General features: G+C 38.2%; 1 protein-coding gene across 1 annotated transcript in view; it reads right to left on the bottom strand.

Annotated features, from left to right (window-relative positions):
- Positions 1-7,990: 7,990 nt before the first annotated feature.
- STAU2 (staufen double-stranded RNA binding protein 2) overlaps positions 7,991-11,926 on the bottom strand; it is a 159,650-nt gene continuing 155,714 nt past the window's right edge. The window contains 1 exon segment of the mRNA XM_058175177.1: positions 7,991-11,671. The gene's annotated coding sequence lies outside the window, so the exon portion shown is untranslated.

Below are 11,926 nucleotides of genomic sequence, written 5' to 3'. Positions count from 1 at the left end.
TCCCTTAAATGCTTGTTGACCCTTATCTAACACTAATGAGGTGTTCACTGTCAGTTGAGAAGGTTCCTGTGCATAGGCTTTTAGCAATAAATCAGCTTATTTGAACTTTCACAAATGGACCTGGTCTTTCACATGTGACACTGACATTACTAATGCATTAACAGCCATAAAGAATTTATGTATTTATTTTTTATTTATTTTGTCACACAGTATATATAAGCATAAGCATGAAATAACTATACAATATATAAGCATATATATAAACATAAGTATGTAATAACTATATTAATTGGATATAATGAAAGGAAACAATAGGACAGGAATGGTAGGCACGTTTGTGCTTTTATGCACGCCCCTTACAGACCTCTTAGGAATGGGGTGAGGTCAATAGTACGAGAGTTTTTGGTTGAAGCTTTGAGGATTTTGGGAAGAGACCACAGAGTCAGGTAGTATATTCCAAGCATTAACAACTCTGTTACTGAAGTCATATTTTCTGCAATCAAGATTGGAGTGGTTAACATTAAGTTTAAATCTATTGTTTGCTCGTGTATTGTTGCAACTGAAGCTGAAGTAGTCTTCAACAGGAAGGACATTGTAATAGATGATTCTATTAGTTAAACTCAGGTCATGTTGAAGGCAGCGGAATTCTAAGTTTTCTAAACCCAGTATTTCAAGTCTGGTGGTGTAAGGTATTTTGTTGTATTCAGAGGAGCGGAGAACTCTTCTTGTAAAATATTTCTGGACACGTTCAATTGTATTGATGTCTGAAATGTGGTATGGATTCCAGACACGTGAGCTGTATTCAAGAATTGGTCTAGCAAATGTTTTATATGCTCTGGTTAGTAGTGCAGTGTTTCTAGAGAAGCAGCTACACAAGATTAGGTTTACAACTCTTAAAGCCTTTTTTTGCGATGTAGTTGCAGTGGGCTTTGGCACTTAGATCATTTGATATGAAAACTCCAAGGTCTTTAACAGGGTGGAGGTCATCTGTAAGGTAATGTCCATCAAGCTTGTACTTAGTGTTTAGATTCTTTTTTCCAATGTGTAAGACTGAGCATTTGCTGGTTGAGATCTGGAGTTGCCAAGTTTTAGACTATTCTGACACAAAGTCAAGGTGTTTTTGAAGAGTAGCTGTATTGTTGGTGGTGTTAAATAGTTTGACATCGTCAGCAAAGAGAACACAATTACTTATAATATGGTCACAGAGATCATTAATGTATAATATGAAGAGTGTTGGTCCAAGATGCTGAACAATGCTAGGGTGTCCCCTGGGAACAGTGCAGATTGGCCTCAACTAACCATCACAACAAGTGGGCAAGGGCTACTGGTTCAAGGATAGAAATTGCTAAAGAAAGAAGCATCCTAGATTGTAACTTTAATAGCATTTGTTTAAATTCCACTTTTTGTCACATCAAATCATTCTCATAGAAATCTCTAAATTATCCTTCCAGTCACTTTAGTTTCATTACAAATCAATTTTTCCCCAATTTTATTCTTAATTCCATGCTCTATTAGAGTCTTTATCCTTGGGCTTCTCTATCCATTTACAAAACATTGTAAATGCTGTGCATTTTTTCCAGTCTCTTTTAATTTTAACATTCTTCACTCTGACAACATTCTCTGACCAATTTTATTCTCTGTACAATCAGTTTTCTTACTGATTGATTATTTTTGGTGGGCTTAGCTTGGTATTAAAATTATTATATATATAATAATAGTGCCAAGGCCAATTTATGCAAAACCAGTAATCACTAAAAATACACATAGCATTCTGGACTAACGCTTGAGGAAAAAAACAAGTTTTCAATGTCTTACTGTGTTTTCCTGAAAATAAGATCCTGTCTTATATTTTTCTGAACCCCAAAACAAGCACTTGGCCTTATTTTCGGGGAGGTCTTATTATTTTGGGGCATGTGGAGCAAGACGGGGCTCCTCTTGCATCTTACCTGATTTCCAGTTCTGTCTCTCTAACCCTAACCAGAGGAAATGGCAGGGACTGGCTGCGCATGTGGTTAAATATTTTCAAGGAGGGCTTATTTTCAGGGGTGGGGGTTTATTTTAGCGCATGCGCTCAAAAGCCCGATTGGGCTTATTATCAGGGGATGTCTTATTTTCAGGGAAACAGGGTACAAAAAGACAACAAAGTCAGGGCTGTTTTAATCTCGCAGAGTATGCTGCTTTATAGAGCAGGCACTAGAACAGAAAAGACACATCTCAATTTCATCTGATGACATAATTTAATAAAAGAAACTTCTATTCTATTGGATCTTATAAGATGAACAGAAATCATCAATAAGATCTCAAATAACCTGGTTCTGTGCTGTGAAGAGCTATATAACTGATGACAGCAGCTCGAATTGTATCAAGAAGCTCACTAGAAGTCATGAAGCATATTGGTATATGTTAAGTATCCACACCATTCTACTTATTTGTAGCTACATGCAGTATGTTGACGCACACTCAGAACATTAAATATTCAGACCTTGAGTATTGCTTAATATTGAATATTTTAGAAGTGATAGTTAGATGTGTCATTTATTATTTCATTAAAACAAACTTTTTTAACCTTGCTCTTTTTGTTCTTTCTGATTACCAGTAATTATGTTAGTTCCTTATTTTCTTAATGTAAGAATATAAGGACTAGTGGGCAATCTAATCAAGGATTCTAGTCTTACAACAGCCCTTAATGGTGATTCATGGGAAGCCCACAAGCAGAACATGATGGCAAAGTGCTTCTTCACAATAATAGGCTGTCAGAGGCAAATTGTCTTTGATGCTGGAAGCAACAAATAGCCATCATAACCAGTAGCTGTTAAAAGATTGTCCTCCATCCCTCACCCCTCAATTAATTTATCTCGGTTGGTAGCTATCGAAGGCATTCAAACTGGTAGCCAGCTAGTTGTCTACAGGAAGAACATGAACAAAACAAGAATGCACTGCAGTCTCCAAGGAATTTGTGTCCTTAATTTTAGAGCCTGTGAAAATAAAACATTAATTTTATTAATAAAAAATACCACTTGGACTGCATACTTGCGTGCTTGCATTTCTTTTTATAAAAGCAGGTCAGTAATCCAGGGTTCATGACATATTCTCCTTTCTAAAATATTTATCAGTAAAGCAATTAACTTGTATTCTTGAGCAAAAAATTCTCAAAGAGGTTTGACCTCTTTGGCTAACGAATGTGGTTCGTTAAATTCCCATATTTATGACTAAAAGTTATAACTCTACGATCAAATTCCATTCAATTTCCTCTGAATATCTTACTAAAACCTAAAATGACAAAAGACATTCCTTGACTAGGTAGAGTGTGTGATAAAAGGTTGTTAAAATCATTTTTAAATATAATATTTTCAAGAATTTAGAGTTAGAAGGAAGGAAGGAAGACAACAGGAAGTATCTCTTTCCAAGTAAAAGGAAGCCAGATGTCATTTGTTTATTGACCGAAATATGGGAACTTGGACCACAGAGCATGACGCTGAAACTCCATAAGAAAAACAAACATGATAATTTAAAATAATTAGATTGCAGTTACTGTAAAAGCACTCTGTGGAATGAGGTATTTTTTGGAAAGGAATAGAAAAATAAGGGAATACAGAGAAAACAAATTGAAAAAAGAGATACCAAAATATATACACAAATGTCTTTTGATAAATTAATACTATTGACTTCTTTCCCAATCCTTTCCCCCTCACAATACTATTTATGCTACCAATGATTTATCTCTCTCAAACACACATTACTTTTACTCTAAATTCTTCCATTATTAGATGCTGACTCTTCCTACCTCTTTTATCAAACGCTCCATTTGATTTCTGGCTTATTATTAAAAGCATTCTGCAATATCCAGAAGCCAACATTGTGTGAAAGCCACTACACTTTATTGATGCTGAGAACTAGGAAGGCCGGATCCTAGCTGTAGCTTTATTATCATGAAGTGTTTTTCCTACTGTCTATAGCTGTGTTTCTCAACTTCAGCAACTTTAAGAAGTGTTTACAGGATTAGGGAATCCTGGGAGTTGAATCCCAGATACCTTAAACTTACTGAGGTTGACACACTGCTAAATTGGATACTGTTCTATTTGGCCAACTGTTTAAATGTGCTGTCCATTTAAAGGACTCTCTAATCCAAGTTATCAGGCAGCTGGACAACAATAGGCACAGGGATTATTATCTTCCTTTCATGGATAGAAGATTGGATTTATATTTAAATTGCTACAATTATTTCCAAATTTATACCTGTGCATTACACTTACATTTATATACTACATGTAGGTATTATATATTACATTATATGCAATATATACTTTAAGCAATGCTTGTGTTCTTTGTCTTCTTTATTGAATGAGTTTCCTCATTTTGACTTCAGTTTATGCCAACTAGCCCTATTCTATCTTGAAAGCCAATGGAGGGCTGAACCAAAGAGATTTGCTAAGGTTGCAGCTGCAGCATAACCAGGAATTTATTTTTATTTTTTTGTCACAACAGTATACACAAACAATTGTCATAGATAAAACAACATGTATTGAAGAAAATATATAAGTAAAAATATGCATCAATAATATTAATTTGATATAATGAAGGGAACAATAGGACAGGAACGGTAGGCATTATTGTGCTCTTATGCACGCCCCTTATAGTCCTCTTAGGAATGGGGTGAGGTCAATAGTAGACAGTTTTTGGTTAAAGCTTTTGGGATTTTGAGAAGAGACCACAGAGTCAGGTAGTGTGTTCCAAGCGTTAATAACTCTGTTACATAAGTCATATTTTCTGCAATCAAGACTGAAGCAGTTAACATTAAGTTTAAATTTATTTATTTATTTATTTATTTATTTTGTCACAACAATATATGTAGGAATCATACAAAAGATTATATAGTATATAAACATATATGGGTAAATATAAGGAGGTATAAGCATATATATAGAAAGAAGAAAAGAAAAACAATAGGACAGGAATGGTAGGCACGTTTGTGCGCTTATGCATGCCCCTTACGGTCCTCTTAGGAATGGGGTGAGGTCAATAGTAGAAAGTTTTTGGATAAAGCTTTTAGGATTATGGGAAGAGACCACAGAGTCAGGTAAAGTGTTCCAAGCACTGATGATTCTGTTACAGAAGTCATATTTTCTGCAATCTAGATTAAAGCGGTTGACATTAAGTTTAAATCTATTAGTTGCTCTAGTATTATTGCAATTAAAGCTGAAGTAGTCTTTAACCGGAAGGACATTACAATAGATGATTCTGTGAGTTAAGCTTAGGTCTGGCGGAAGGCGACGGAGTTCCAAGTTTTCTAAGCCTAGGATTTCAAGTCTGGTGGGATAGGGTATTCTATTGTTTTCAGAGGAATGGAGAACTCTTCTTGTAAAATATTTCTGGACACGTTCAATTGTATTGATGTCAGAGATGTGGTGAGGGTTCCAAACAGGCGAGCTGTATTCTAGAATTGGTCTAGCAAATGTTTTATATGCTCTGGTTAATAGTGTGGTGTTTTTGGAAAAGAAACTACGCAAGATTAGGTTTACAACTCTTAGAGCTTTTTTTGCTATGTAATTGCAGTGGGCTTTGGCACTTAGATCATTTGACATGAAAACTCCAAGGTCTTTAACGGGATGGGGGTCATCTGTAAGGTAATATCCATCTAGTATGTACTTAGTTTTTGGGTTCTTTTTTCCTATATGTAAGACTGAGCATTTGCTGGTTGAAATTTGGAGCTGCCAATTTTTAGACCAAGCGGTTAGATGATCAAGGTTGTTTTGAATGATAGAAGTATTGTCTGTGATGTTAAATAGTTTGACATCATCAGCAAAGAGAACACAATTACTTGAGATATGGTCAAAAGATCATTAATGTATAGTATAAAGAGTGTTGGTCCAAGAACGCTGCATTGAGGAACGCCACTATTGACAGGAACAGGATTTGATAGAGCATTGCCAATTTTGACCACTTGTTATCTGTTTGACAGGAAAGCAGTTATCAAATTGTGAAGAGGTCCTGAAATGCCGTAGGATTTTAGTTTTAGGAGGAGTTTATCATGTATTACTGAGTCAAAAGCTTTGCAGAAGTCTTGCTTTGCCTTGATCAAGATTAGTAATCCATATGTTTTTGCAGTGGAGAAGTTGTAAATTACATGATAATTTTTTTTCTGAAACCAAATTGTTTATTAGAGAGTAGGTTGTTTATTTCTAGGTGGAGGGTAATGGATTGGTTGATGATAGATTCCATTACTTTGCAGGTGACGCAGCATAGAGAGATTGGTCTGTAATTTTCAACTAGGCTTGGATCTCCTTTTTTGAAGATAGGGATGACTGTGGCTAGAGACCAAAGTTTGGGAAGGGAACTAGTTGTGAAAGCTTTATCAAAGATTATGCTTAGGGGTTCTGCTATATTAGTGGAATTTTTTTTTAAGAAGTATGCACATAATCCATCAGACCCAATAGATAAAGATGGTTTCAGTTTGGGAAGAGCTTTTTCAACATTATCTTCTGTGAAGTCTATATGTGTTAAGTTGTTGTAATATTGTTGGTACGATTGGGGAATGTCGGATATGTGCCATCACTGTTAACAAAGACTGAGCCAAAGAATGTGTTAAAGAAGTTTGCTTTAACAGTTTCATCATTACATTCTTTGCTGTTAGATTCTTTTAGTGGTGAGATCTTGATTCTTTAAGTTTATTGTTCACAAAATTATAAAAAGCACGATTGGAATTTGTGTGCAGAAGGTTTCCTTCTTGCTTGGTGTGGTAAATGGTGCATTCAGTTTTTATTTGGTTGCAAATATTTCTGTAGCGGTTTTTGAAGTTTGCTACATAGCCCTTTTTGTTTCTTCTCCAGAGGGATCTTTTTTTGGATTGAAGCTTTTTTATTGATATGGGTAATTTGCTTTTTTTGATTTTGGTGGTGATTTGTGGTATGTATAGTTTAATGATTCTATTGATTTCAAGTAGGAAAACTCTGTAGTGGTCTTTGGCAGTGATACAGGTTGAGAACAGATTTTGCCAGTCAAGAGATGAGAGGTCATTGTTTATAAGGTCATAGTTGGCTTTTTTGAAATTTGTAGTTAAGAGTACTATTTGTACTCTTTGTACAACTACTTTGTAATTAAGAGTACTATTATTATGACGATTTATGTGAGGGCGTATATTGAGACAAAAGTCTATCATGCAGTGGTCACTGTTGGAAAAGGGTTCTTTTATTTTTAGTCCATAAACTGAGTTTGTGTTATTGCAAAAGATGAGGTGAAGGCAGTTGTTGAGTCTTGTATTGTTAGTTACTAGTTGTTCAAGACCTAGGTTTGTAACGGCATTGTATAGTGTAGTATGGATTGGTTCAGTTGTACATTCATTTGTTATCCAGTTAATAAAAGGTAGATTTAGGTCACCCAGGAAGATGAGAGGATATGGGCAAGAAGTAGCCCATATTAGCAGTGTGGTTAACATATTTGCATGAGCAATGTCGTAGTCAGGGGCTCTGTAGCATAGTAAGAACTGAAGTGTGGTGTTAAGGGACAGGTCGCATACAATAGTTTCAGGAAGAGAAAGTTTATGTGCAACTTGAATGTTTTTTAGGTTCAGTGATTTTTTGTAAAAGATAGCCATTCCACCACCTCTGTGGTTTTCATGATCTAATCGAAAAACTTGATACTCTTTGTTTGAAATAATGGAGTCAGGGAGGGATGCCATGTTTCACAAACAAATATAATATCAAATGTACCACCACCACCACCACCATCATCATCATCATCATCATCATCATCATCATCATCATAATATTTTAATTTGTATACCGCCCTTCTCCCGAAGGACTCAGGGCAGTGAACAGGCAGATAAAATATAAATACACACAATAATTAAAAACATCCCTTTAAAAACTAATTTAAATGCCCAAAATGTTAAAAAACGTACTCCCCCGTAAAATCACAGAATTTTAAAAACCCATCCAATAAAAATAAAAATCAGGCTAGTCCAGCCATACGAAATAAATAAGTTTTAAGTTCGCGGCGAAAGGTCCTAAGGTCAGGTAATTGTCGAAGTCCGAGGGGAAGTTCGTTCCACAGGGTCGGAGCTCCCACAGAGAAGGCCCTCCCCCTGGGGGCCGCCAGTCGACACTGTTTGGCTGATGGCACCCTGAGGAGTCCCTCTCTGTGGGAACGTACCGGACGATGGGAGATAGAAGCTGGCAGTAGACGGTCCCGTAGATAACCCGGTCCTAAGCCATGGAGCGCTTTGAAGCCTGAGCTTCAAAGACTGGAAAGGCAGCATTTTTGCCTGCAAACTCACTCTGGAGGAGAACACAAGTGTGCAGCATTTCGAGAGGCGATTCTTCTCCCCCCTAGCACCAAACAGTATTGTTCTGAAAATTGCAGTGGCCAGAGATGCCAAACAGATCCAGGCCACTGATCCAGGAAGAGCTGTGCTGATCAAAATGGATAGAATAGAGCTGGAAGGGACCTTGGAGGTCTTCTAGTCCAACCCCCTGCTCAGGCAGGAGACCCTATACAGGCATGTGGTTCTCCAGTCTCTTCTTGAAAGCTTCCAGGGATGGAGGCTCACAACTTTCTATGGCAAGCTGTTTCACTGGTTAATTGTCCTCACTGTTAGGAAATTTCTCCTTAGTTCTAGGTGGCTTCTCTCCTTGTGTTCCATCCATGAAGCCCAGCGATTCTTGCATTCAGATCCCCAGCAGGGATCCTGCAGCTGCTCAGGCTTCTGAGGGACCAGGAAGCTGCCCCCCTCCCTCCTACCCAGAAGTGGCTGAGCTCAGGGTCCCCTTCTGCATCAAACAGCAAACCCAGAGTTCAACCATGCAGTGCCTTTCCCAAGTGCTCTTGAAGGCGATAGGGTCCCTGCAGGGCCCCAGTACTTCAGGAGACAGCAAGCAACGCACGATGCTTTGCTTCTTTCCCTTCTCTGGCTCTCCGCCCCTAATCAGGGACACTTTTCTTCCTCCGGGCGCTGCCTGGAGGTGGATCCTTTGACTGCCTTTTTGCACATCTAGAACGTCTTGGTGTGGGTAACCATCTTCTGCCTGGTGCCTCTGCCTCACATGTTGGCAAGGGTGAAGAATGAATGCTGGGATTCCCTTTGAGAGGGCACTTGCAGTGAATTCTGATCACCCTTTTCTGGCTCGGATTCAGCCAGCCAGCAACACAGCCTGCTGCAAGTTTTTCATAGCTCCACCTGCCCACAAGCATCGGACAGACCCTCTAAGAAGCAGCGGGCACCTTTCTCCTCAACCCCTGTGACTCTTTGTCCTGGGAGGAGGGGAGTTTTATGCCCCCAAAATAAAGAAAGTGAGGGCAAGGAGAGGTGGAAAGGTGACAAAGGGAGCATATTTTTCACCCAAACTGGGTTTATTCTGTGACAAGCTTTGTAACTTTTATAGTGGCCCATTTCTTCGCAGCGACTCCCTTCCACATCAGCCTTTTGATTAGCTCCAATGAAGTCCATCATGGGACGTCTCCTGCCCACCAGGTGCCTCTCCCATAAAGCAGCAGCAGCAGGCGCTGGCAGGGCCCAGAAAGCCTCTTTTATTACAGAAGGCCTTGCCCTGGCTGCCCCCCTCCCCCTCCCCCTCCCCAGGCCCCTTGTTCATTTTAAGATGTGCACCACCATCAAGCATTTCCCATGATTGGCTCTAAGCCCCACTTTCAGAATGTTTACCCCAACCTCTTGACCAGCCAGATTTATGCCCAGAAAGCAATGCAGTTAGCAGCAGATCAGGGCTCCCAAGCTGCTGCTGTGTTGAGCGGAGCTGGAGGACGGCTGTGCTGTCCAAGAGGGAGGGGAACAATTACCATTGTTTAACAAGAGGATAAATTCAGGCAATTTGTTTACAATACTTCTTGCATTTATCAATTTACATTTAAGACCTGCAGTATTTAGTGTAGAAGAGGTAAGGGGCGTGCATACCTAGTTTTGATTGATAGTTGATTGAGGGTTATGCACAACAGATGGTTGGAGAAAGGTTGGTTGAGCAATGAGTGGTTGATCATTGGATGGTTGGAGGTTTTGTACGGGTAGTTGGAGGTTGGTTGGTTGATCAACAGTTGATTGAACAGATGGATGGATGCTTTGATTGTCGGGTGGATGGATGCCTTGATTGATGGATGGTTGGATGCTTTGATTGAAGTGTGGTTGAGTGATTTGATTATAGGTTTTTCTTTTTATTCAGTCAGCACGGTAATCAATGTAAAGGTTGGTTTCACCTTCATCTTGCCGTCGTTTGAGTTCTGAACGAAGTTCACGGGATCTAATACGTTGTAGGAATGATAGGTCAGGTCTAGCTCTATGTTTGTTGAGGTTGAGGTGGTTTCTGGCAATTGTGTTTATAGTTAGTATAGTTAGTTATAGTATAGATGAAATTTCGTTTGCTGGTTTCATTTTTGCAGATGACTCTACAGAACCATCACTGTTTTTGGGTTCGGGTCCATCGGGTCCATCTCTGGAGACTTCGGTTATTTCACTAGGGTTGAAGGTTGATAATTTGTAATTTGAAATGATGTTACGTATTTTATCAATATCTGGTTCATTTGTAATATCTAGTCCAAATAATATAGCATTTTGACACTTTGTTCTCTCTCAATGGTATCTTTTACTAGTATTGCTTCATTGTTTGGTTGAGTGGTAGATGTTTGTGGTTTAGTTTGTGTAAGAGGCAATGTTTGTTGGATTGGGAAATGTTTTTGATCAGTTGCATTTCCGTTTATTTGTGGTATTATAAAATGAAACAAGAAAACAGTTAAAATAGTTTTTAAAGCTTCATTCAGTCCTAGACTTATGAGCACAATTGGGATGGAAATCCAGATGTTGCAGTCATAAATCATGGAACCCATGTGAATGGGCTCATTTTTTGAACATTTTTCATGGCAGTTATTAAGCATATCATAGTTATTAAGGAAATGGAATAATTAAACATAATCTTCCAAATGAATTCATTCCGTTGCAAATAACAGTCATATGGCTGAAGGATCCTGTAACGAGTCATAAGTGTGAGCCGGTTGCCAAGCAACCAAAGTATGATCATGTGACCATGAGGGAGAAGCAACATTTTGCCATAGCTGGAAGCGCAACTCATAAAGCATCCATTCTAAGGCCATTGTAACTCCAAACAATCATAAAATGACCAGTTATATGTCACGAACTACCTGTATTAGTTTACCTTATTAAACTGGTTCAAGCTACTCCACAATGAAATAATAGAATTGGAAGCTAATTTATTTAAAGTAAGATAATATCCTTTTAAATATTGATTTGAAAAATTGGGCTTTTTCACCACTGGCTGCCTGGAGTGCAATAATCATTGCTTAATAATGAGACTGCGATAGAATTAGTCACATATCTTCATCACATACCTCCTGAATTAGTTATATTTGGATGCCATTTCATTTTTTGCTTGCTCATTTTAACCTCTGAGGTATTCAGAACCATGAACCAATTACAGCAGGAGCTAACATAAGAACAGCGATGATCAAGATAGTGATTTACTACACTGGATCTCTTATCAGGGTTAAAATGACTCAAAATGATGCCATGGTTAGATAAAAAAGTGAGATTTCTTTGGCTGCCTTGAGCCTTTGCGATTACATCTTTAACACATCAATAACTTACCCTCGGGTTATTGAGGCTTGCAGGGGCATGACTAATCGGCAGATGAAAGTGTCTTTCTGGGGATTAGCTCTAATGAAAAGAAAAAGGATAGTTATTTTGTTTGGTTGAAATCTTCCATAAATCAGAGCAAATACTGACAAAGCAGGTTCATACAGGAAGAATGAAGCTTTTGTAGGTGAAATTAAGGGAAAGGAAAGTTTTATATAAATCACAGGCTGAAGTTAGCATTTGTGAGAGAGCCTATGGGAACAAAACCATTTAATGTCAGGTGTTAAAAAAGGATGTTTGGTTATTCTTAAAGCATTCCCTTTCTAAATAATAAAA

The sequence above is a fragment of the Ahaetulla prasina genome, chromosome 3 (genome assembly GCF_028640845.1).
Source record: "Ahaetulla prasina isolate Xishuangbanna chromosome 3, ASM2864084v1, whole genome shotgun sequence".
Lineage (NCBI taxonomy): Eukaryota > Metazoa > Chordata > Lepidosauria > Squamata > Colubridae > Ahaetulla > Ahaetulla prasina.
This window is presented reverse-complemented; position numbering and strand designations above follow the sequence as displayed.